The 25,871-nt window shown below is 38.4% G+C and overlaps 1 long non-coding RNA gene across 1 annotated transcript; it reads left to right on the top strand.

Moving 5' to 3' along the window:
• The first annotated feature begins 1,128 nt into the window (after positions 1 to 1,128).
• Positions 1,129 to 23,671, top strand: LOC125150795 (uncharacterized). Its single transcript, XR_007146485.1, has 4 exons — positions 1,129 to 1,206; positions 1,813 to 1,944; positions 11,891 to 11,933; positions 23,472 to 23,671. It is a non-coding gene; the product is annotated as an uncharacterized LOC125150795 (long non-coding RNA).
• The last annotated feature ends 2,200 nt before the right edge of the window (positions 23,672 to 25,871 follow it).

Genomic DNA, 25,871 nt, shown 5'->3' with positions numbered 1-25,871 from the left:
CCAATCTATTAATAAGTCCTGCATACTTTACTCACAAATTACATCTCCTATTTTTCCACTCTCCACATGCACTACAAGCACTTCAATTTAAGCCATATAAATATATTCTTACTTGGAACTACTTCAAGAGTCTCCCAAGTTTCCCTTTTGTAATACTCTGTTTACTGACCCCTTCCCTGCAATCTATTGTTCTTGTAGCCTCCAGCATGATCTTTCAAAAATAAATTTTGCTACTTGTCTGCTTGAAAATATTTCAATAGATTTCCGTTGCACTTTGACTTAAATCCAAACTTCATATATTGGCCTAAAAGGCCTGGTATGGAATGATCCCTGCTTATTTCTAGAATTTCAATTTACATCTTTATGTTCTGGTGATATTGCCTTTTTTTTAAATTTTATTTTTTATTTTTAAAAATTTATATCCAAATTAGTTAGCATATAGTGCAACAATGATTTCAGGAGTAGATTCCTTACTGCCCCTTACCCATTTAGCCCATCCCACCTCCCACAACCCCTCCAGTAACCCTCAGTTTGTTCTCCATATTTATGAGTCTCTTCTGTTTTGTCCCCTGCCCTGTTTTTACATTATTTATGTTTTCCTTCCCTTATGTTCATCTGTTTTGTCTCTTAAAGTCCTCATATGAGTGAAGTCATATGATTTTTGTCTTTCTCTGACTGACTAATTTCACTTAGCATAATGCACTCCAGCTCCATCCACGTAGTTGCAGATGGCAAGATTTCATTCTTTTTGATTGCCAAGAAGTACTCCATTGTGTGGACATTTGTGATGGACATTTGGGCTCTTTCCATACTTTGGCTATTGTTGATAGTGCTGCTATAAACATGGGGGTTCATGTGTCCCTTCGAAACAGCACATCTGTATCCTATGGATAAATGCCTAGTAGTGCAATTGCTGGATCTTAGGGTAGTTCTATTTTTAGTTTTTTGAGCAACCTCCACACTGTTTTCCAGAGTGGCTGCACCAGCTTGCATTCCCATGGTGATATTGCCTTTTACTTTCACTCCCATTTTCTTCTTTAAAGTTCTAAGTTCTAAAGTTCACCCACTTCAGAATATTTTTTCATTCTATTCTTTATGAAATGCTCTTTCTCTGGAATTTCACATGGCTGGCTCCTTCTCAGTGGCTGGCTCCTTAATTATCACTTCCTAAGAGTGATATGAAGATTAATTACACTTTCTAAACAGGTTCCTTCTCCACCTTATTCTCTATCATAGTTTTGCATTTGATTCTTTCATTGCATTTTGTATTTAATAATTTTAATGTATTAGTGGGGTTTGCTTGCTTATTATTTTATCTCCCCACTACATTGTAAACTCCATTAAGTTTTGCTCAGTGTCTCGCAGATAATAAGTATTTTAAATATTCTAAAATATGTATTGTATAAACAGATGAATAGGTGATGTTTTCACCATCTGGCACATGTGTATGCAGTGTAAGCATCTCTTTTCTGAACACAGCATTAAGTAACTCTCAAGTGATCTTCACTGACATACAGATCTGATTGTTTGAATAGATGTTTGGCAAGAATTATCTGGTGTGTGAACAGTAATGTGAGGTTTTGTCTCCCTATATAACCAGCCTAATGACCAAAATAGAGAGAGAGGCTGGCCAAGTACATTAGATATGGACACTTATGAAAAAAAAAAGTACGGAAGTATGTGGTGTGAAAACTGCATTCTTGACCTGGTTTTCTTTTCTATAAAATAAATGATATTTAGTATGATTTCAGCTACTGATCGGTTCCATATTTAAAGTAGAGTTATTAATACCTGTCTCTACTCATCTTTGAGGCCACTGGTGAAAATAACTGAAATATATGATGGCTCTTTGAGGAAAGGCACTGTGTAACATTAAGCGTGTCCTAGTGTAATAGCAAGTAAATGAAAGTTCATCCTCTGCCTGCTCTACATTCACTATTGAAGGTATGTTTTATGAAAATTTAAATAATATCTACCCTTATGGTTTTTAAACATTTAACTCTCTAAATACACATTGAATACCTGCTGTGTAGAAGGCAACATATCAGGGCCCAAGTAGCATGACAAGGTTTGTATCTTTAAGGTGTCTGTGAACTAATACAGGAAATAACACATGCAAAAATAACTATCTTAAAAGAATAGTATGTGATAAATACTAGTAAAAATATCAGAAACAACTGTAGAAACCTAAAAGAAGGTGGGATAGGAGTGGGGGTTGAAAGGTTTCCAACTATATTACTTTCCTCTTCTCTAGTGGAGACAATAAAGCCATTCATCATATTTTCCTCGACCTAGAATAGCTTGGCACATTGCAAAGCCTTAGTAAATATTTGTTGAAGGAATAATGTGAGGAAAGAATAAACTGGAGTTTCTACCAGACAGAGGGAAACATTGGTTCCTGTGGAAATCTCACACTTTATTACAGTCTATACTCCTTTGAGTCTTGTTTCCCAGTTAAGCCTCTTTTCTTCTTTTTTAGTTTATCATCTCAGCTGAACAAGATCTATGAAAAATCTTGGTGTCATGAGCCAAAATCAATGTTGAAAAAATAACATTTTCCACTTTAAATATCTAAATCAAAGCTTAAAGTGAAAGCATATTTTTGCATTTTTTTCCTTTAGACTTTTAGCTCTTTATATATATATGTATAATATATGTAAATAAATATAATATATATGTATGCATGTATATAATATATATAATATATGTGTATATAATATATATGAATATTTTAATTCTTGTCCTTAGGAACTATAAAGACTACACATGATTTGGAAATGAGACTGTACCAAACAATGGCCAAAGAAGGCCACTCTATGCCTTGTCTTTGGTCTGGTCACTTAGAAATATAATGTCATCAGCTACGATTGTGGTTGCTTGTCCTCTCACATTATTTTTATCTGTGTATTCACCATAGTCTACTTTCCCTTCTGTGTAAATTTGGGGCTCCCTTTTCACAGACTGATAACGCCAAATCTCTGAGACCTGGTCAGAGTACTGAAATTCTGTGCCAATTCTGTGTCTTAACCGACATCACCCACTTGGTATGTTTCACTTTCCCTCGATTGCCACATCTCATTCATTACTAGAGAAAACATTGGCTGGGTTTTTCCCTTCCACCTGTCTCATGATGAGATCCTGACTCACTCACCCAAGTAGCTGTGAATGATTCAGAGATCTTTGAGAACCAAACTGCTAGCTATTTTAGATTCATGTCTTACAAACTGATGAATACATGTCTTTGAAACACAGCTTCTCTTTGCTTTTCCTATATAGTTTTTTAGTCTTTCCCTGATGCGCTAGCCTGAACAGCTTTGAGCGAGGCCTGGACTTTTAGCTTTTATGTTCTTTTCCCTTTCCCTACAGCTTGATTTACTTTGCTAGTCTTCTTCAATTTTATCTCTGTTTCTTAGTATATTAAATTACTTAAAGATACAAATGTATTTTTTTTTGGTCTTTATTAGTCCCTTTTTCATTTTGAGGGTTGACTTAAGTAGCCAGTTAAGTCTATACTAAAATTACGTTTTGGCTAGAATGTCAAAAGAAGTTAAAAAGATAAATGACTGACTTGACCTATTATTTACTTTGACTATGAAATCGTCATTAAATTGTAACAATAGTTTTATCAGTGGAACTCAGTTTTATCCCCTGTGAACCCCCAAGAAAGAACTTTCAGATGGAAAGACAACCTATAAAACAGACAAACATGGCACCACTTGGGTGGAAAGTAGTGGGAGAGCTCGGATCCTTGAGCCTCTGACCTTCCTCTGCTGTCGTCATAGTTGGTGATGTACTTCCACAGAACCCTACACTTTCTCTCAACAGTTTGAAAACCATTGCATTTTATCACTGATCAGCTATTCAGATGCACTATGGGCTTATCATGGGGAGCCCAATATACTGTAGAGTTGGAAAAGAACAGAAGACTTCCAGGGATTTTATTCCAGAGGCAAGCCTCAGAGATGATTTAACTATTTCTGTAACTGATCCCCTCTTTTCTATTTTCTAGAAAATAGAATTTGAAATTTAGGTCATGACAGAAGTATCATGCTCTACAGCATGATACTATGATAGAGTATTTTGCTCTACAGATTATGAAAGCTATAGAACTTGAGAAATTATCTAACAGTAATATTTAATAGCTTCTAACTCACTTGTTATTGACCATCAACATTGATGTATTGATATTTTTATATTCAGAGGTTTTCACAGTATATTTCTATTTCTTACCTCCCAGCTGGTTACAATTCATGTTTAGTTGCTACACAAAATACAGTTGTGAGATAAGCAAATTTAAAGTTCATAATTAAATATTGAAAATGTTCAAAGTGGCAAAGACACAAATAGCCCTAAGACATAGGTTTTCTCAAGAACTCGGCTCATATTTTGCATCAAATAATGAAAGCTCCTGGCTGTGGCTGAGATGGATGAATATTTACCTCTATCCTGGCATCGACACTTTAACTCCAATTTTTTTTAACTTAATAATTTATTTTGGAATAAGACATTATGATGACCTTATTTTTTCTAAGTCAGAGTGCTTCCAGAAAAATATAACCCTGAGAAGAATGTATAAAAAATAGACCTTTGCAAAATATGTATTTTTCAACCTATTTATGTAGTGAGATTAATCAAAAATAATTCTTTATCAACGCTGTGCAGAATATGTTACCTATCACTTTTTCAAGGTTATTTTTATTTTTAAAAATCAATATTTCACTTAGTGAAAATGTTATGGAATGAGAAAGGATAATTAGCATAAATAGATTACTTCTGCAATGCAATCCAAAGTACACAAAATCTCCCCATAATCATCAATCCTTCATTTTAGGGAAAGTGGTTGTTTGAGTTAACTAACTGTAAAGCATAAGGCACACCCCCTGAGCAACATATGAAGACATCAATTAATACTTGCATATCAGCTATGTAAAAGGCCCACAATAAGACCCAACCAAGATATAGTTTCTGTTCCTAAGGGATTTATATTCTAGAAGATAGATGAGGCAAGACTTATAAGAATTTACTTTGTCTTGGTGACAATATTAAGAGAGATGCCCAACTAATTACTGGGCATATGTGCTTTTGAGCCCAACCGGGCAGGCACAGTTAGGGCAGGTGCTGGGGGCTTCGGGCAATTCCAAGGAGTATGTTCCTATTCCCAGAGGTAGTATCAATCCAAAGCCCAGCCTTGACAATTATTCTTGAGATTCAGGCTTGGGTCCTTGCACAAAGAAGCCACAGGAAAGCTGGCACACCAAAAAGGAGAAGGCCATGTTCCAGCTAATCGTAACTCTGCCACCAAATGGGTGGCACAGTTTGATTTGCTGAATGCCTCTGAAGCAGCTACAGAGCAGAAAAATCCAAATCTCTCCAGGCAGCTCACTTTACAGGGGCTACTGGGAAAGTGTCTATTGCTCTTGCTGTCTGTAAGGAGATGATGCTGTTTTCTGCATAAGGTTGAATCATTGTTGGAAAATCAAACAAAATGAGAGATGCTGTTACATTGCCATTCCTGAAAGAAGAGTCTAAAAAAAATTATATTGTACAGATTGTTTTATTGTGACATTTACTTGTAACAGCAGAAATATATTGTTAAAAAAAAAAACCCAAAATTCAGCCAGGGTGTTTTAGTACATTATGATTCATAACCTCAGGGTACTCCTGGGCTGCCAACACAATGATAATTATAAGAACCACCTAGTAACAAGGGAAAGTGCTGTTGAATTACATTATATGAATAAAATAGGAATATACAGATCATATGTTTTTTTTAAACTATGTTGAAAAAGTTGATTGCCAATAAGAGGCAGATAAAAAGGAATGTAAACAAAGAAGTACTGAACTTAAAGTCAGAAAATCTGGAGTTATCACCTGGATTTGTCATTTACGAACTGCCCTTGGACAAACTAATCAGTCATCTTGAACCCCCAAATTGTAAATGGGCATAATGATGTCAACCTCGTTCACAGGCTGAATCAGCTAGGGTAAAGTGTCAATCATCTGTGCAGTGCAGTTAAGAGGGTGGGCTCAGGACCAGGCGGTCTGCTCAAACTCTGGTGCCACCACATATTGTTTAAAGAACTACTGGCAAGTTAATTACATGATGCCCCAGTTTCCTTACTGGTAAATGGGATGCTTGGTTCTGGGGTGAAAAGCATGGGTGTTGGAGCCAAATGCTTGAGTTTGAATTGATTATTTACTGCCTTCTGTGAGTTACTTAACTTCTCTGGGCCTCTGTCCCCTCATGTGTAAATAAGGATACAACAGTATCTACTTCATGAGCTGTTGTTTAGATGACATGATTTAATTTGTTTAAGTGTTTTTGGGACAGTGCCTGGCACACAGTAAGCACTTAATAAATGTTAACTATTATTATTCAGCAAAGAATGGGAAACGCTTGAATTAAAGCTGATTTTTGAATTTGAATAGGAGCTGAAAGGGAACCCAGATAAAACAATTAGTACGTTACTACAGTAGGAACATGGGGAGAATTTGGTCCTTGTTTTAGACTTTTTTTATTGCTGCTGCAATTTTTGTTTATATAATAAATCATAATCTAAGATGGGGAAAAAGTAACAAATCTGCCCTACATACCATTCCCTGAGGCACTGCTTACCCAGTGGCTGACTGATAAACTAATTTGTGTTGTCGTATTAATGGCTACTGATGGATTAATATGTTACTCCTCCAAGGTAACATATTTGAATTTAAACAGACACCTTACGCCGAGGCTGCCTGATGCCGGAATATCAGAGCCTTGGCACAGGCTGATGTGAGGAAATTTTTGATTCAAAGGAAAGTTTGGGCACTGCTGCAGTCACCAAGTCATGGTATTTGAGAATCGCACCAAGGACAGCTCAATTCTGCAGGGCCCTGAGGCTGCCCACAGCCATTTCTGGTCTGATCAACAAAGCTGAAGGGAGACAAGAGAGCATCCTTCTAACACGTAAAAACGAACTACTGCCCAGACTTCCTGGATTTGCCACTGCAGAAATCATACCCACCCTTTTTGCCCTAATTGCCTCTCTCCCCCTTCCCTATCCCCAAGAGAAAAGCCTCTTGCACAGAGTGACCCAAACTAAATTGCTCTGTCCACAAAATAAATATCACCCACTCCTTCGTGTCTACAAAGTTATGTCACAAATATTTAAATGATCAAAGGATGCTAGCTTAAGAACCGATTACTGGAAATCAGTTTCCTGAAAGCATCCTGAATGTGTTCCACAACAAACAAATATTTATGGAGTGCCAGACATGGGGGACTGAGAGAGAGAAAAAAAAATCCAATTTCTTATTTATTTATTGGTTTGTTTATTTATTTATTGAGAGAGAGAGAGAGCATGAGTCAGGGAGGGGCACAGAGAGAGGGAGCTCTCTGCTGTCAGTGCAAAGCCCAGCATGAGGCTTGAACCAATGAACTGTGAGATCGTGACCTGAGCCAAAACCAAGAGCTGGACGTTTAACTGACTGAGCCACCCAGACACCCTGAGAAAATCCGATTTCTTACACAGAGTTTTCATTCAGACAGGAGTTATTTCGAGAGTTTCTGAAAGTGGACTTGTTTGTGCCCATCATGAATTAGTTGCAGCCACCTGCATCCAGCAAACATGCTGGCTGTCCTTTCTTGTTCTGTATTCTGTTTCCTCACAGCTGTCACCCACTAATATTGTGGCCCAGAGAACCTACAATGTTGCCAGTTGCCTCACCTGGGAACCCCAGTGTACTTGCTAAGGATGTCCATTCCAGTTGTTTTTAAGATCATCCAGTCCTGAGGGGACCAGACTTGTTCTGAGTCCCATGCAAACTGATGAAGGAGGAAGATCTATTTGCTCCTTGACTATGACCTCCCTGAATAATCAGTGCCTTTAAAGCAGCTCTCCTTGTTTCTAGGTCTCATCTGAATGGATGAATACAATTCTGGCCAACCCTCTTGACTAAAACCTCATGAAGACAGGTCTGTGACAGTCAGTCTTCCACCCTTCCAATAATAGACAGTAAACTCAGGCCTAGGAGCCCCCTGGGGACTTCTTCTTTCCCTTGTCATTCTCCTCTCACTGCTTCTCTCTGAAGCAAACTCCTACATTCTCCAGTTACAAAGCAAAAATTTCCCATGTATCTTAGTAAGGAATGACATGCTGAAAGGAATAATGTGGTCATGATGTCTTCAGTCACCCTAAATGTCTGTTATATCCTTAAAGAAACATGAAGGACTGGAAGTGAGAAAACCGAGGTCACTTCCACTAAGAGAACCCCAGCCCTGGCACTCAGGCAAAGGCTAAGTCTAGGAGTAGAAATGACAACTCCTCATTTCTGCCACAGGCCCACGGTGGCAGCTGCTGGTGACACCATTGGGTGCTGATGCCATGTGGAGCCTGTCAGTGCAAGGGAAGCATCTGTAAGCTTCCTGTCAAACGAATGAAAACTTTAGCACAATCCTGCAGGAAGTAACTTTCATTTTAAATGCTTTAAATGTTATTTATTTTTGAGAGAGAGAGAGAGAGAGAGAGAGAGAGAGAGAGAGAGCGTGTGAGCACGAGCAAAGTAGGGGCAGAGAGAGAGGGAGACAGAGTATCTGAAGCAGGCTCTGCACTGACAGCAGCGAGCCTGATGGGGGTCTTGGAGTCACAAACCATGAGATCATGACCTTAGCCGAAGTCGGAGGCCCAGCTGACTATTTTCAGGTGCCCCATTTTCAGTGTTTTAGGGAGCATGGTGATTCTGGGTCTTCTGTTTGGCTCTCAGCCCCAAACTCATGTTTTGGGCTATCAAGGCTGGGTCAGAAAATAATCTCAGGGACAGGCACTGTTCTGGGCCTAAAATCCTCTCCCCTCTTTGTCCAGTTTCTATCACTGGCCTCTTACTCCTGGATCCAGCCTGTGTGGCATTGCAGCTCTATTCTGAGGAGAAAGCCTTGTAAGGGAGACTTCAAAGTTCTTGTAAACTGATCTTTTGACACTAGCTCCAGCAATCCTTTAGAAACATTGGGTGAAGGGGTGCCTGGGTGGCTCTGTTGGTTGAGCATCCAACTTTGGCTCAGGTCATGATCTCATGGTTCATGAGTTCAAGGCCCACATCGGGCTCTGTGCTGACAGCTTGGAGCCTAAAGCCTGCTTCAGATTCTGTGTCTCCCTCTCTGTCTGCCCCTCCCCTACACATTCTCTCTCTCTCTCTCTCTCTCTCTCAAAAATAAATAAACATTTAAAAAGTTAAAAAAGAAAAAAGAAACATGGAGCAAATTCTACACTGGGACCTTTGCAAATTCTACACCAGTGGTGTTGAAACAATCATGTCAATTTAGTAAGGAGCTCTCTGACTCCATAAACACTCTCTCAGCCTGCTCTCTCTCCCCTCTATATATACCCCAAGCTAATTCTGTTAGAAGGGATGTCTTAAGAACTTTAGCCCTGAAAGGAAATCACAGCTAATTACATGGTAAGAAGAATGAGTAGTACTTAGTAAATCTACTGGTTTGAAGAAAGAGGTTGATGAGGACACTGAAGGGGAAGCATAGAGTTCTTTTCTCTAAAATGTAGAAATGCTGGGGATAAATATTTATTATTTTTTTTAGCAGGCAGGGAAAGATTCAAGATTTCAAATTAAACTTTTTTATATGCCATTCTAGCAGGGGCAATTACCTTGACCGACATGACATTTAACGTATTTTAGGATGGATATGTTTACCTTTCCTTTAAATATTTTCTCTCAGATTGAACAGATAGACAATCTTGGTAGTTCTAGTGAGCTGCATAAACATTTGCAGTTCTGAGTTTAGAGGTAAACTTCATCCATTATAAAGAAAATCATTCCAATTAGCATAATGTCCTAGAAATTTCGCCTCAGGAATATACTCCACCTTTACTGATTTATCAACCTCTCAACATATTTTTGTGTTGTACTGGGAGTGCTCCCCCATGCTGGCATCATTGTCTTTAACTTATTTTATTTATTTCTACATGGCCTAAATAAATGCGGGATGTGCACATTTATTTAAAGAATACTCATTTTCATAAAAATGGGAAAAAGACAAAAATATTCAGGGCTATTCCTTTCTAGTTCTTGTATAGTTTAAACAATGCATTCTTTAGGTAGACTGCCTTGTTACTATGGCATTTGTAAATTCTGGAATTTTCCTGTGTGATGTACCTTCCCACTACTCTGTAATGGGTGGAGAATATTAGAAGAAATTCTTTTAGATAGGCAGGGAAAAAAAGAAAAAAGAAAAAAAGACGAAGAAACCAGTAACAATAGCCAGTTATTCTGCTGTTTGAAACCAAGAGGAAGTCTGAAATCTTTAGAAGCGAAATCATATGCTTTTAAGAAATATTGTAAAATGTTTTTGCTTTCATCTCCAAAAGGTATCCATCTACAAGTTTTTCACTGCATATGACCCTGTTCATTTCTACTTTGCATTTAAGCCTTTGTTCATAGCTGTGGAAAATCAAGTCAAAATCAAAGGCTCTCAGGAGAGGACAGGAAAGATGAACGTGTGATATGTGCAGGACAGTCACACCAAGAAACTTGGTGGTTCCGTTAATGAGCCACACGCTCTTACACCTCCCTGTCTTTCTATGGGCTGCTTCCTCTCATGCACTATGTGTTTTTGCTGTTGTTTTATAGACAATTCCTGCTTTTTTCCAAGACTCATCTCAGGCATTGGTTTACCGGAAGTTTTTCCTGGCCTCCCCAGTCTGGCTAGGAGTCCTCCTCTGGGCTCTCCAGTGCCCTGTGCTTCCTCCATCGCAGCAGATTTCTGTGTCCTATGATGGCATCTGTTACCTTTCTGTTAGAGAGGCCCTTCTGTTATGATGGTCTGGCTGCTTTTCATCTCTGAGATGCCAGGCCTGGACCAGCGTCTGTCATGCATGATTTGAGTGGATTCAATGAATGTGGGCAAATGACCTCTTGATCTTAGAAGAGAGGAAGGAACAGAGTTAGGGCTGCACCTTTGAGTTCTGGAACATTTTTGTTGTTGTTTTTGTTATGGTAACAGATCATAACAAAAAACTCTTTAGCTACTGTTTAGCATCTTTCCATGTTTAATACATAAATGTTGGGAATGAGAGGTCTCTTGATTTTCTCTTTTCCCGTTAAGGCTCAGGCACAGGGAAATGTTTGAGATAGTTCAGAGTGACATCGAGCAAAGAGCACAGTGTGGTCAGGAGGTGAGCTGGTGGGGTGTGAGTGGGAGCCTCACAGACCTCTGAGGTTTTGCGTGGAACTGATGCGAAGCTGGGGGAGCAATAGGCCTGTGTGGCAGGACAAGGGAGGCCCTGGAGAAGGCTGGTATGGGCTGCAGTGAGGGCTGGGTGGAAGGAGGCCCTGTGAGGCTGGCTCGCTCAGTGATAGAGAGCAGGCCCCACCAAACTGAAAGAATCCAGATCGAGAGTTCTACCAGCAGTTGCAGAGGCAAGAAGATGAGCCCCCGTCAGAGTGTGAGCGCCAGCGCAAGCCCGAGGACAAGCATGAGGCCAGTGGTCCCTTTTACTACGTCTCTCCAGCCCTGCCAGCCTGGTCATACCAAACCTCCTCCTGTAGACTGCCTGTCATCCTGGGGGAAAGAAACTGGGAAGTGGAAACTGTCTGAGAAATCAAATATATTTACTTAGAATATACTTAAAATTACCTAAACAGGCTCTTTATAATATTAGTTTAGACTAAAGTTTAAATTGGATAGGCATAAAAGTTATTAGCATTATACTTTTTACTAACAGCTTGGGGCTTTAGATAAACATCAACTTAGCTAAAAAATTATATATCTCTCCAAATCCAACTTAGGGTATCAGTGAATTTTGTAAACTTGTTGCGCATTTATCCTTAATTTAATTGAAAGCTGTTACAATGATGTAGGGCTTCTCTTTTGCTATCTAAAACGTAATTTGGTGCCTTACAGGTAATTTCTGCTCCGTGAACACGGATTTGATATTCGACATCAGGTAACACAGACTATACATGTAACAAAACAACCTAATATTTCCTGAAGGTCTTATTCATTTGCTTGCAAATGGAATGATCAGGTTCATATGAGCTTTGTGCAGTTATGGTTACCAACATCTTCCCTGTACACCTGAGAGACTGAAGGTGAAAGAAATATGGTAGCATCTTTAAAGTCTACAAAACTTTTGCTTATACCAACAAAGTAATGAGTAGAATGGTGTCAGTTACCTCGATTATTCAGAAAAGCTGTTATTTTGGTCAATTTATACATAATTTCCTCTTAAAAAACATGCACGTTTGCCTAAATGGGCAACAGCTGTCTTCGTCCCACCTGTGCCCCATTGAAAATTTCATGGACTTATTATACCAGTGCAATTTCCCCTAGACAATGCACATTCCTATTTTTTTACTGAAATTCTCCAAAAGCAAAATGAAGAGTAAATGGGAGAAGGGAGAATAAATGTGTTTTCAGGAGACCTAAGTTAAATTATTCTGCTCATCATTTCCTTCCTCATTTACAAAAGCAAAGCGAAATAGAAAATTGAAGCAATTATGATTGAGGCTCTCTGTCTCGGGCCCTCATGTCTTCCCAAAATGATACGACCAGAATTCTTTGTTTAGAATCCTTTAGGCTTCTGTGATTTCTCTAAGCTCTGTCAGAAGCACGGTTTTGACTTCTCTAGATGCAAAGCCTCTAACTGAGAACTACAGTATTTCATTTGAAATTCTGGATGAGAAGGGGTGAAAAGGTCTTGGTTTCAACACCTTGTGTGTTTCTGGATTACTGCTCAGGAATAAACTTTTCAGAGCTCTTTAAAGGGTTCTTGAATTCTAGGATCCAGGGCTGTGCATGAGCTGGTATCATGCAACTCAGGAAAAACGCTGAACGGTCAGTATAGACTCTGATCCCAAATACTATTGTCTATTTATATCATGCTTTGGAATATATAAAACGCTTTGTCCTGTTAGTCACACCTATCTTCCAGCTCTGTATGTGATTTCAATCTCCCCTCCTGATAACTGCCCAGGAGCTGTGTCTTCTATACTTTTAGAAGTGTTCCAAATTAGAGCATATCTTTTCCTTTGGTATCTTCATGTTTTCACATATCCTGTTTCCCCATCAATTATGTGCCATGTGAACTATTTCTGATCTTTCAAGACTCATTTCAGGAATCATCTTTTCCATGATGTTTTCCTGACCTTGCCTTCCCTACCTGCCCACTCTGGAGAAATGGGACACATTTCTTCCTTTTCTCTCCCCTAGTATTCAATAACTCCTATGGCATCAACCCGTCACACTGGGTGTGCACGTGTTTACTTTTCTGTATCTCCACTCTAGACACTGGATTCCTTCAGGGAAATAGTTTCACCTCATTCATATCTGCATGCCAATATCCAGCAACAGTGCCTGGCACATGGTAGATTGTATCATGAAGGATTTTTTTTTGAAGTAATGTATGAGATAGACAGGATAAATCTTCACATCCTTACTTTCACATTAAGAATTGGAGACGTGGCAACATAAAAGATGTCCACACAGGTATAAAGCTGACAAAGGGAGGAGTGAGAACTTGGATTCTAGTAACCTGACTCCAAGGAGAATGGTTTTTCCACCTGGGGTGTTTGCCCATTGGAGGAAGTCATGTCTTTTCCTGATTCCATTTTTCTGAAAGTAAAAGAGGTACACCTTTTCACAGATCTCTGCTAATTAGACACTACAAATGGGAAACAGCACATGCAGAGGTTAAGAGCATCGATTCCGGAGCTAAAATGCCTGTGCTCAAATCTCAGCTCTCTCAGCTCCTGCCAGTTGTCTAACTTTTCTGTGCAGCACATGCAAAATGAAGATAATAGTATTCATCTCCCATAGAGTCAGGAAAGTTAAAGAAGTTAATTATGCAAATCATTAGAACAGCACCCAGCATATCAAGTGCTCTGTGCATTTGCTATCATTTTAGTACCACATATATATATATATATATTTATATACATATGGTACTAAAAATGGGAAAATAATGAATTCCTTGGTAAATGTGAAGTTTGGCAGGTGAAATATTTCAAATCAAGGAGCAAAGTAATAAAAGTATCCTTAGTGGTGAAAAGATTGAGAATCATTGGATGTGCTGTTTGTCCTTTTGGCTGAACTTTAAAGATCATCAAGAAAAATCAAATACTTCAGGCAGTATACAAACAGAAAATGTCTCCTTTCCAGGGAGGCTACTGATGGAGAGGTACAAGCAGATTTTCTAGTTGCTGGGAGCAATTTGGGAAAGAAATAATATAAGCAGACATCATTTCAAGTAAATACTCCCTTTACAATAGTCACTGAAAAGCTATTAAACATGCCTCCGGATCAAAATTTACAACAGAACCACAGATAAGATTCACAGCTTTTTGGTTTGGAAGGGGCCTCCTGTGGTTGCACAGGGGATATCTAGAGAACTCTCATTTTGCAGCACTATGTCTTATTTAAGTGATATTACGCATGCTAAGGACTGCTTTGAAATGCAGTAGAAATAAAGCATAAGGGTGATACAATAAAATTCAAATAAACTGCAATAATATGCCAGTTTCGGGACTCACCAGTACATCTTGGAGTCGCACTGGTAAAATAACATGTCTGGATTAGACAATTAAGGCAGGGTCCTCATTAGAGAATGTGGAAATACATAAAGGGAGTGCTAATATTGAATGACACTAAATGGGGCGTTACTAAGTCCTGTTGTGTGTTTGTGGAATCCCTGAGTGAAAAATAATAATAAAGCAAGTATCCCTAGGATCAAGAAAGAAATTGAGAATGCCTATTGCTGACAGTTAAAAGGCAGCATGGAAGAAGAGAAACAGCATCTGACTTAAGTCAGAAAATTTGGTTCTTGTCTCAGTTCTGTTTGTTCTTAGCAACACGATTTTAAAAGTTAGGTGATCTCTGAATTCTGGTCTGTAAATTGGGGGTTATAACACCTGTCAAATGAAGCAATGGATGTGAGAGCACTTCTGAAACTTTGAAGTGTCAACTTCAAGTTGCTCCCAAAGACAATTTTTAAAGCAAACTCCATAACTACACATTTCCCATACACAGAGCCTACATTTCTTATTTCAAGGAAGATTGAAAATGGGCTGCTTATTTGCATAAAAGGGATAAAGGTAAAAAAAAAGTAATGGAGCTAGGAACAAAATGGTTAGTGTTTAACAAGTGAGCAAAAACAATTGTCTTTTGTTTTTCCTTAAAATGTATCCTGGGAGGCTATATAATTGAAAATTTCTGATTCTCAAATGAGCACAGACCATAATTTTTGAAGAGGCTTTGCTTAGCATGAGTTCTTGGGATTGCTCTCTTCAGACCTTAAGGGAAAATTGAATGGAGGGCTTAGGGTTCCATTAGGAGGCAATTTTCCTCTGGCTGAGTAACTCAGGATCATACCAGCTGTGACAGGAAAAACCTTGCCAACCACCCCCGCGGCATGGTGAGAGGATAACCTGAGCTGTGGGGATTGTTTTCAAGTCACTGTGCCCCTAACTCAGGCGGGAATGGGGCCAACAAACATGCAATCTGAGTGAGACGGTAGTTATTTTTTATCCAGAAGCAGTAAGACTGAATCCCTAACTCACGAGTTCTGTGGGACAGATGGTATGTTGGGGGGTGGGGTGGGGTAAGAAATGGTCGACAGGTCCTTCATGTAAACTACAGATTTTGCTAATTCAGAGTATTACCAATGCAGAATGCATGAATAATTAACCACATGGGTTTACCGCATTTCATAAACTCTGAAACTTTTGGAAAGATAGTGGGCTAAAAGCAAATTTGTAAACTTTCACATATTAATTTAATAAATTGACCAAAGAGATAGGGAAGAAAATGCCTGCAGTACTGAAACTAAAGATACTGCCAATTACAAACATTTCAAGACCATTTGTCAGAAATAATAGTTTAAAACACTTTCAAAGATGATGCCTAGATGCAGAGCACAACTTACCTTTCTTGGTGAATGCAGTTGGCTCCCTGCCCTTCACTGAGTGTGTGCAACTTTCCTCCGGTTGCCGTCAGCCTTGGTTGCTATGGACTCAGCCTGTCCATTCAAATCTCTCCAGACTTTTCAGGATAGCCAGCAACCAAAGACTGGTCAGTACAGGGGCAAAAGACTGGGCCTCTTGCCTAAAGTTGGAATCAGTTCTGAGGTGCAGCTTTTGCTCCAAAGATTCCTAAGGGAACAAAATTAAAGTTACTCTCCAGCTGAGAGACCATATCTTGCTTAGCTTTCTTCCTTTCCTCTCTCCTGCTTTCCTCATTTTTTTTTCTCCTGAAAACATACACTAAAACGCTTTATAATCCCCTTGTAAGTCTCTGCTTCTAGGGAACTAGATGTTTCAAAGATAGCTTATGAGTTCATTGTGGAAAGCAGGTGGAAAAATTTCTGGAAAATTCTACCAATATCTCCTAATTGGGACGGTACAGGCATCGGAGATATGAATAGGCTATGGGGAGGATTGAGAAAATCCATTTGGGGGTTTTCCCCCCTTGACCTACATCTATTAGATTCCAAGGTAACAATGACTCAGTCAAAATAATTTGTTTTTGTCTGAAATGTTTTTTCCAATAGCAGTGTTCTGATTTGAGAAGGAAACCTACCATAGTATTTATCTATTGTTGCAAAACGAATCATCACAAATGTAGTGACATTAAACAATGTACATTCTGTGGGCCAGGAATCTGAGCATGGCTCACCTGGGTCTTCTGCTTCCGGGTCTTTCACAAACATCAATCAAGGTTTTGTCTAGTCCTATAGGGTCTCACCTGCGGCTCGACTGAAGAAGGATCCATTTCCAAGCTCATGTGGTTGTAACAATATTCAGTTCCTTGCAGACTCCCAGACTGAGGCCCTCAGCTCTTCACTGTCAGTTCCTTGCCACATTGGCCTCTCTAGATGACAGCGCACTTCATTGAAGGCAGCGGGAGTCTGTTAACAAGAGAAAAATTGCACTCTAATATAATGTAATCACATGCATGACACTCCTTCGTTTTTGCAAGTCATGGATCCTATTAGAAGCAAGTCATGGATCCTACTCACAGTCAAGGGAAGAGGATGATGCTGGGCAAAAATACCAGGAGATAGGGGCCATTAGGGGCCCTATTTAGAGTCTGCTTGCTGTCACATCTACTAATTCAGATTGAAGTCTGGAAACAAGGATGAGTCATTGGAAGGTTAGGGGAATATCTACTTAAATAGTCATTTAATATTTTAATTTTTATCTTAGAGAGGGAGAGAGAGAGAGAGAGAGAGAGAGAGAGAGAGAGAATGAGTGGGGGAGAGAGACAGAGAGGGAGAGAGCGAGAGAGAATCCCAAGCAGACTCCACACTGTGGAACCTGATCCAGGGCTTAATATCACTATCCCAGGATCATGGCCTGAGCAGAAATCAAGAGTTGGCTGCTCAATTGCTTGACCCATCCAGGCACCCCTCATTTAACATTTTTATGTCATTAATAGTAAAAGTATTAATTAAGAAGAAAACATGTAGTTTTATCACATAGAAAGAAATCTGATGGGGTTCCACACCCACACCTCTGACTGTATGGCCAGCTGAATTAGAAGTGAAAGAGAACCAAGTGCCCCCCACAATTCTCCAAACCTAGCTGAGTTGGCCTTTATGCAATGGGTTTCAACAGATGTAGAGAAAGTGCTTTTTGGAAAGATAATATTTTGGCTACAACTTCCTATAGTATTAACTTCTTTCCCATGCTCTTAAAATCACTGAATGATTTAAGGTGACAACATTAACCTACAGGATCATCGTCTAGCTTACTTTCTAGGAGTATACTTTTCAAGATGTTAGGAAACAACCAAGAAAGTTGAGCCAACAGAAACCCTCCTGCTCTCAACCCATTATACTAAACTGGCAACCCTTATTCTATGAATACAGTGGGATTAACACACTCTAAACCAGTGTGAAAAATTTAGTTGAAGAGCATATATTTAAAGACTTACCCAAGAAAACAAAATCAAATTTTAGGTGCTATCTATTTTGGACTAATATGCAGTATAACATGGGGTCTGAAATGAACATGAGTGTTATGTTAAGTAATGAGCCATAGAGATTCTTGTTAAAGAAGTAGATTTAATAAAAGTAATAATACCATTAAAGCCTTCCAAGTAGTAAAGAGAAAAATCATCACTGCAGAAAATGGGATCAAGACATGGTTGAGAAAATTACATACAACACGAACCAAAGAAAAGCTACAAGATTTTTATAAAAGTTATACCAAAAAAGATTAAAGAGGGGCACCTGGGTGGCTCAGTTGGCTAAGTGTCCAACTCTTGACTTGGGCTTAGGTCATGATCTCGCAGTTTGTGTGATTGAGCCCCATGTTGACTTCTGTGCTGACAGTGCTGAGCCTGCTTGGGATTCTCTCTCTCTCCCTCTCCCTGCTCCTCCCCTCGCTCATGTGTGTGCACTCTATTTCTCTCTCTCTCTCTCTCTCTCTCTCTCTCTCTCTCTCAAAAGAAAAAAAAAAGATTAAAGAGAAGAATGAGATATTGGTGATTCAATGTGCATATACTTTGTGTTCCTAGGAAAGGGAATAGAATAGAGAAGAAATGAAAAATAATAAAACACAGTAGAAATTAAATATAAAAGAAATATCCTGGATTGAGGGTAGACCTTAATTTCTCTACCTACAGGGTTCTCCATGTGTCAGGCAAAATTAATGAAAAGCAACCAACACTGAGCTCTCTTCTGATGAGGTTACTATATTTCAAAAACTAAAAAGGATTGTATAAGTATGTAGAAGGGGCAGAAATGCATTTTCTAAAAGGGAAAACAAACTTATGGTTGCTTCTCAGTCACAAAAGATATTAGAAAGAGTAGAACAAGACTTCAAAGCAAATTAAAAACTTCTATTTCAGAGAGTTTTTCTTCAATGTAAAAGCAATAGAAAGTTATCACTATAACTTCAAGCATGGAAAGAAAAAACGTTCTGAAGACACTCTAACCTAGGGGGAAATAAAAATAATGAATTTATAAGTGTGTGGGGGGAATATAATAAACAGTTATTAGCTTTGAATCCGTTGCAGCCAAAAACTACATCTAAATATGTGGCCTTACAGACATGTACAAAGATCTGCATACCAGCAGGTTCACATGCTATTTTATTTTTATTTATTTTATTTGTTTTTTATTTGAGACAGAGAGAGAGAGAGAGAGAGAGAGAGAGAGAATCTTAAGCAGACTCCATGTGGGGCTGGATCCCATGATCCTGGGAGCATGACTTGAGCTGAAACCAAGACTTAGATGCTCAACAGACTGAGTCACCCAGGCACCCATCGCATGCTATTTAAAATCATAACCTATTGTGTACATATCTATTTCCCACTCTGTCATTATTCATTTAAATTTAACTATACAGTTATAAGATCAATTGTATACCATTGTAGTCTCTTGATTTCATCTTTATTTTAAAGTTTGTATTCTGATTCATTGGCAGTTTTGTTATAATCCATTCTCCATTATGTGCTTCAGATATAGTACCTCACATGTACTCATTTATTTATACATTTTGCATTTATGCAGGTGAGAAAATTTACACCTTGCCTAGGTATAAGATTCTTACATTGCAGTCTTTTAAAAGTCTGTAGATACTAGTTCACTAAATTCTGGCTTCTGGTTTTTCAGACGAGAAGTCCAATTGTTTTTTTACTTTGTTAGTAATTTCTCCTTTTTGCAAAAGAGGGTTTATCTTTGGAAAGAGAATTTGTTGCCAGGATATATATGTTTAGGCACATGTTTTTTATAGTCAGTACTGGAAGTCAGTGATACCTTTCAATCTGAAGTTTCAAAAATTTCTTAAACTCAAGGAAATAAAATTTTTGTCTGTTAGTTGCTATTTTAGTTTTCCATTTATATGTTGGGTTTTCTGGATTTGTCATCTGCATTAGTGTCCAAGAGCTTCTGTAAGAAATTTCCACAAACTGGGTGGCTTAGAACAATAGATATTATTCTACAATAGATCTGGAAATTAGAAGTCCAAAATGAAAGTATCATTTCATGTACCTCTTCCAACTTCTGGTGGTTCCTGGCAATTCTTGATGGTTTTGGGCTTGTGGTAGCCTAACTCCAATTTGTCTCCTTATTCACATGGCCTTCTTCCTTGAGCCTTCCCTGTGTCTTCAAATATCTCATTCCTTTCAAGGACATCAAGTCACCATATTTACAGTCAACCGTAATCCAGCATGACTTCATTTCAACTTGCTTACATCTATAAAAACCCTATTTCTAAATAAGGTCACATTCACAGGTATGGGGTTGGGACTTCAAGATCTTTCTGGAGGACACAATTCAACCCACAACATCATCTATGTCTCTAACTATGTCTCTAACATCTATGTCTCTAATATCCATCTCTTTGTGAGATACTTATACTTTATATACTTATACTTTATATTCATGGACACATGTTTGGGGGCACCTGGCTGGTTCAGTCAGTAGAGCATGCCACTCTTGATCTCAGGGTCATGAGTTCAAGCCCCACATTGGGCACAGAGATTACCTAAAAAATAAAAAAGTCAAGGACATATATTTCAACAGCTAACATCACCTCTAATTAATCTATTAAAATCTAACATTAAAAAATGTTTTTGTTGACAAAAATATTTTTATTTTTCTAGAAGCTGCCTATTCTGGGTGTTCTGCTTGGCTGAAACCTTATAGATGTGTCTTGTTTTCTTCATCTGCTCATGTCTCATCTTTTGGGCATGGGGCTCCTTGCCTGTCTTATGTGGAGTCTACCCTTATGGGGAGACAGGAACTGCAGCATTTCCCTGAGGGCCAATGATAAAGCAGTAAATAATCTGTCAATATCCCATTCGGGTCCCAAAGGGAAAACTTTTCTCCTGCTCTTGTCTCCTCAATTGCAATGTCTAGGGCAGGGGTCTTCAATCTTTGTGCACATGGGAATTACCTTAGGAGTATTATTCCCAGTTAGGCATTGGGTAGTAATGGCGAGTCTCCATCCTTGGTTTATTTGGTCTGGATTTCTAGTCCTTGGGCTAGATGCAGAACTTTTTATTCTTTCATGTAAAGGTGAATCCTTTGGCCATCTTACTGAAATGTAGATGCTGGCTCCAGAAGTCTGGAATAAGACCAGATTCACCATTTCTAACAAATTCCCAGGTGTTCCCACTGTTGGTGCTGCTGCAAATAGCTAGAGCACTGGTTCTCAGACTTGGCTGTGCTTTGAGATCACATAGTGAACCTCAAAAATACTAATGATTCTATCCCACCCCTGGAGACTCTGATTTAATTGGTAGGCCATGTGGTCTGGGCAATGGGATTTTTACAAGCTTCCCAGATGTTTCTAATTTGGAGAAGCACTGAGCTGGATAAAATTTTACCAGCCTCATGGCCAGGGTCAACTCAGTTGCCTTATTTAGTTTCCATGCAGTTCCTCAGGAATTCCTCTCCTTTTAGGGATCCTTGGCTGGCAGGGGATGCACATCTCTTCATGTTACCAGGTGTTGCACTTCATGTCCCTGGGCTTTTTGGTGACATCCCCGGCTCATCTCCATCCTGCGGGGCATAGGTTGCAGATCTGTTTTCTCCAACCAGACCCCAGCAGAGCCCAAGAACTTATTTATAATGTCCAGGCTTCTCTGGCATTTTCTGCACTCAAGAGGCTGATAGTTAGATTGGAACTGGGATGGCAGGGCAGTATGTTTAAGTGGTTCTCTTTTCCAACTCTAACTCTTTAATTTTCAAGAATTCTTTCTTATTCTCTGACTTGTTTAATGTAATGTTTTATTTTAGAGAAGTGATATCTTCCTAAACGTTGTTGAGAACTCTAACTTGAAGGTCTTTCTTTCTTTGTAATTTCTTATTTCTCTTACTTTTTCCAAAGGTTATTTTTGTTTTTAAATCTTGGTATTTCTCTTGGATCTTGTAGCCTTTCTGGAAATGTCTCATTTGCTTATGTTTAGAATTAGGTGATGATAAGTCCATCTGCATGATCTATGCTGCTAATTATGGTTTATTGACTGCCAGACTTTCTTTGGGGTAAGTGGCAGAACTGGGTATTAGGTCAGAGTATGTCCATATAATAGAATGAGGAAGTGTTTATCTTATGGTGCCAACCATAAGCCTTAGCTGCCTTAGGTTTTTCCAGGTGTTGTTTGGGGTTGAGCATAAAGTTTCAGGCCACTAGAGGCAGGCAAGGGAGGGGGACAAATTGGAGCATAAACTTCTCCAGAGTTCATCTGCCATTTTTAGCTCTTTTTACTATTTCTTCCTTTTGCCATACTTGTACTTGCTGGGTGGATCAACTTCTTTCTTTACTGATGTTCATAGCACATGAGTTCCAGACTGTGGCTTCCTTTGATATGCCTCATCTACTGAGATTCTTCCATTTACCTCCCATTGTTTATTGCTGGCTATTCTCTTTTCCTACTTGTAGGCTTATACCTTTTAAACATTCCCTTCGTATCATGAAAGAGTCTGAGAGAGAGAAGATTTGCCTCCTTGCATCAGGAACAGTATAACATCATTTTAATGAAGGCAGGATATTCTATTTTGCTGATGTATCATATTTAAAAAATTTATTTAGTAAGTATTCTGTAGTTGAAACTCAGTTTTCCTCAAAATTTTATTACTATAGACAATTGTGCAATGAACAACCTTAGGAAAAACTCTTGGTGCAAACACTTTAGATAAAATCCCACAAATATAATTGTAGGTTAATTTATGTGCATTTAAAATGTGTTGTGCCTATGTTCTCTTAATGTGGTTTGTTTCAATTTATGGTGCCTATTATGCAGCACTCTCTCCAACAATGGGTAAAATAATTATTTCCTTAATCTTTCTTGGTTGTATAAGTTAAAGATCTTATCTCATTTCAATATTACCCCTTTGAAAAGACTAACCACCTTCAGAAAATAGCATTTCTCTTGTGCAAACCATTTCCTCTCTGTAATTTTACCCTATTATATCATCTTCATAACATTCAACTAATCTGAATTTATCAGTCCCTCCTACTCCCTTATAAGCTCCATGAGGTCAGGGGCATTGTCTTCACCGCTGTACTCCCTGAATATAGGAAACTTTCCCCATGTCTTCACACAGTTTTTCCTCTGTGTATATGGATGTCTGTCTTCTCTTATAAAGACACCAGTCATGTGGATTAGGTCCCACTAAAGTGACCTCATTTTAACTGAATTACTTCTCTAAAGACACTATATCCTAAATTATGATGCATAGGAGGTACACAGTAAGTATTTTTTTTTTTAAGGAATATGGGGGAAAGCATATTCTGGAAAGCATTTTTGATAGGTATCTTAACCAATTATAAATGACTCAGTTTTTAAGTACTTAACTTTTGCTTTAATTTTCATAGCCAAAACAACTCTACAACCTGGACCATATATATATATACACACACACACACACAAAGTAAGGGAAACTTCCTTTCTGCCTGTGAATCCCAGAATTTATACTTATAACACCGATTTCATTGCAAGAATATTCATACTTAACTGCCTTTTGTCTTTATTTTAGGCTCTTTCACTCCATACTGATCCTAGGACTTGTTTTCCTGTGATTTTAATGGTAGGAAATGGAACTACCAATTCCATACAGATGTCGAAGAACCAGCCTTGCAGACAGCTGGAAGAAACAGGTGTACAGAAATCCAGGGACTATTAACATATCTAATTGAATAAGTGTTGGTAGTTACAAAAGTAATTAAGAATAAAAGAAAGCTGTGTGAAGTTCCTAACAAAAACATTGCTGGTAATCACTGCCAACTTAAAACTCATTTTGTGAAGCTTTCTGAAAAAAATAGGAGCATTTTATATTGAATATTACCTTTTGTCTTGTAATTTACATAGGTATCTTTAATGAACAGCTCGTTTATAGTTCCACTGAGTCTTTCCTGTGTTGCAGGCATCTTTGAAACAGCAGTATCAGCAATTTAGAGTCGGCAGGCTTCCTCTTGAATATTTATAGAAAGATTTCAAAAGTATACTTGCCAATTTTCTTTAAGTTGTCTTTTTAAAATTACCATGTTTTCTCCTATACTAGAAACATTCTTCCTTTACAATAAGAAAATGGGATATTTTCCATCATGGCTTCTTTGTTATTAGGATTTTCAGATTGAATTTCACGAATGGTTCCCTATAACATTTTATGGCTATTTTTATAATTATAACAGAAACACATAATTATTGTTAAAAAAAAAGCAAAGGAAATCATTCATTTAGACAGAAAATAAATCACTCCCACATGGAGAGCATGTGTTTTTTATGTAAAGTCCAACCAGATGTATTAGTTTGCTAGGGCTGCCCTAACAAAATACCATGGGCTGCATGGCTTAAACAACAAAAATTAATTTTCTTGCAGTTCTAGAGACTAGTAGAGTAAGATCAAGGTGTTGGCAAGGTAGAAGGTTTCCTTTTGAGGCCTCTTCTATTTTTTCCCTGTGGCTTTACATGGTCTTCCCTGTGAATATAATCTCTTCTTATCAGTATGTCCTAATTTCTTCTTATAAAAATACCGGTCTTATTAGATAGGCCCCACCTTAATTATTACAGAACCAGGCTGGATCGCTGGCGGAGAAACCAAGGGGCACTCAGAGATCTTGGTGGATCAGAGGTTTATTTACATGGATGGTCTCAGAGAAGATAGTCTCTCCCAAGGTCTGAGCCCCGAACGCAAGCGGGAGGGGTAATTTATGGTGTTGTCCCTTCTGCATTCGTGACAATTTAGCGCGGAGCATGTAGAACAGGGAGAACCCGGAAGAGGAGTCTCTAAGCTAGGGACTAGAGCTTATGTTAGTCCTGAAGGCCATCTTATGGTGCATAATTTATTTTCCCAACATAATGATCTTCATTGAATTTAATTATTTCTTTAATGATCCTATTCCCAAATACAGTCACATTTTGAGGTACCGGGGTTATTACTTTAACAAATGAATTTGGGGAAGATAAATTCAGCCCATAACATCATGCTGTTAAAAAATGTGTGGTGTGAATGTATGAAATGGTTTGTTGAGGTGTTACTGAAATACAATAGACTGCATGTGAATAGTATATATAATGATATATAAGCTCTGACATTTATATATGCCTGTGAAACTTACCACAATAATCAAGATAAGACATTTGTCAGTCCCGACAAGTAATATCCAGCCACTAGAAATCCCTTTAAGGGTGCCAGACTGTATGGGAGGAAAAACTTTCCCTTCTTCTCTTCTAGGTTCTCTGACTGGTCTAATAATTATATTATTATTTAAGCAGGAGAAACATTAATTTTATACATATGAGAGCCTCACAAAGATAGGACACTCAAAGGCAGCCAGGCAATTGAGGCTTATATACCCTCCTGAACTAAGGAAAGTTACAGAGCTCTGGGGCTCCAAAGAGGAGGAAGGCAATTCACAGGAAGCTGAGAAGAGGAAACGTTTGATAAACAAATGTTTGCAGTGTCATGCAGAAAAGTTTCTTAGATGAAAAGTTATTTCTGGTAATGACACTCTTCCTGATGTAGGCCTCCTTTCTAAATTCTTTTAGGCAGTTAAGAGGTAAAAAGCTTTTCTTGAGTCTTAATTGCCTTCAGCTCCACATGCCAAAGTGGCATCTTTTGGGGTAGCACGTTCTGCTACCCTTCACCCTGAAGACTTTAAGCAAGTAACAAAATACCTTTGTGCCTCATTCTTCTTCTTCTTCTTCTTCTTCTTCTTCTTCTTCTTCTTTTTTTTTTTTTTTAGGATTTTTTTATTGCTGTGTTTTCAAATTTCACAATGATGGACCTGGATGGGGAATCTTTATTTCCTGTGCTGGTATCTTCATTTCATCTTGAAGACACAGGAATTCAGCATTGAGAAATTCTGATTATTTACTTAGTAATTTGTTTTTCTTCTCTAGGTTTTCTGTAATCTGTTTTTGAAAATCCTATTAC

Source organism: Prionailurus viverrinus, chromosome D4 (assembly GCF_022837055.1).
Source record: "Prionailurus viverrinus isolate Anna chromosome D4, UM_Priviv_1.0, whole genome shotgun sequence".
Lineage (NCBI taxonomy): Eukaryota > Metazoa > Chordata > Mammalia > Carnivora > Felidae > Prionailurus > Prionailurus viverrinus.
Note: the sequence above shows the minus strand (reverse complement) of the source record. Positions and strands in the feature narration are given on the sequence as shown.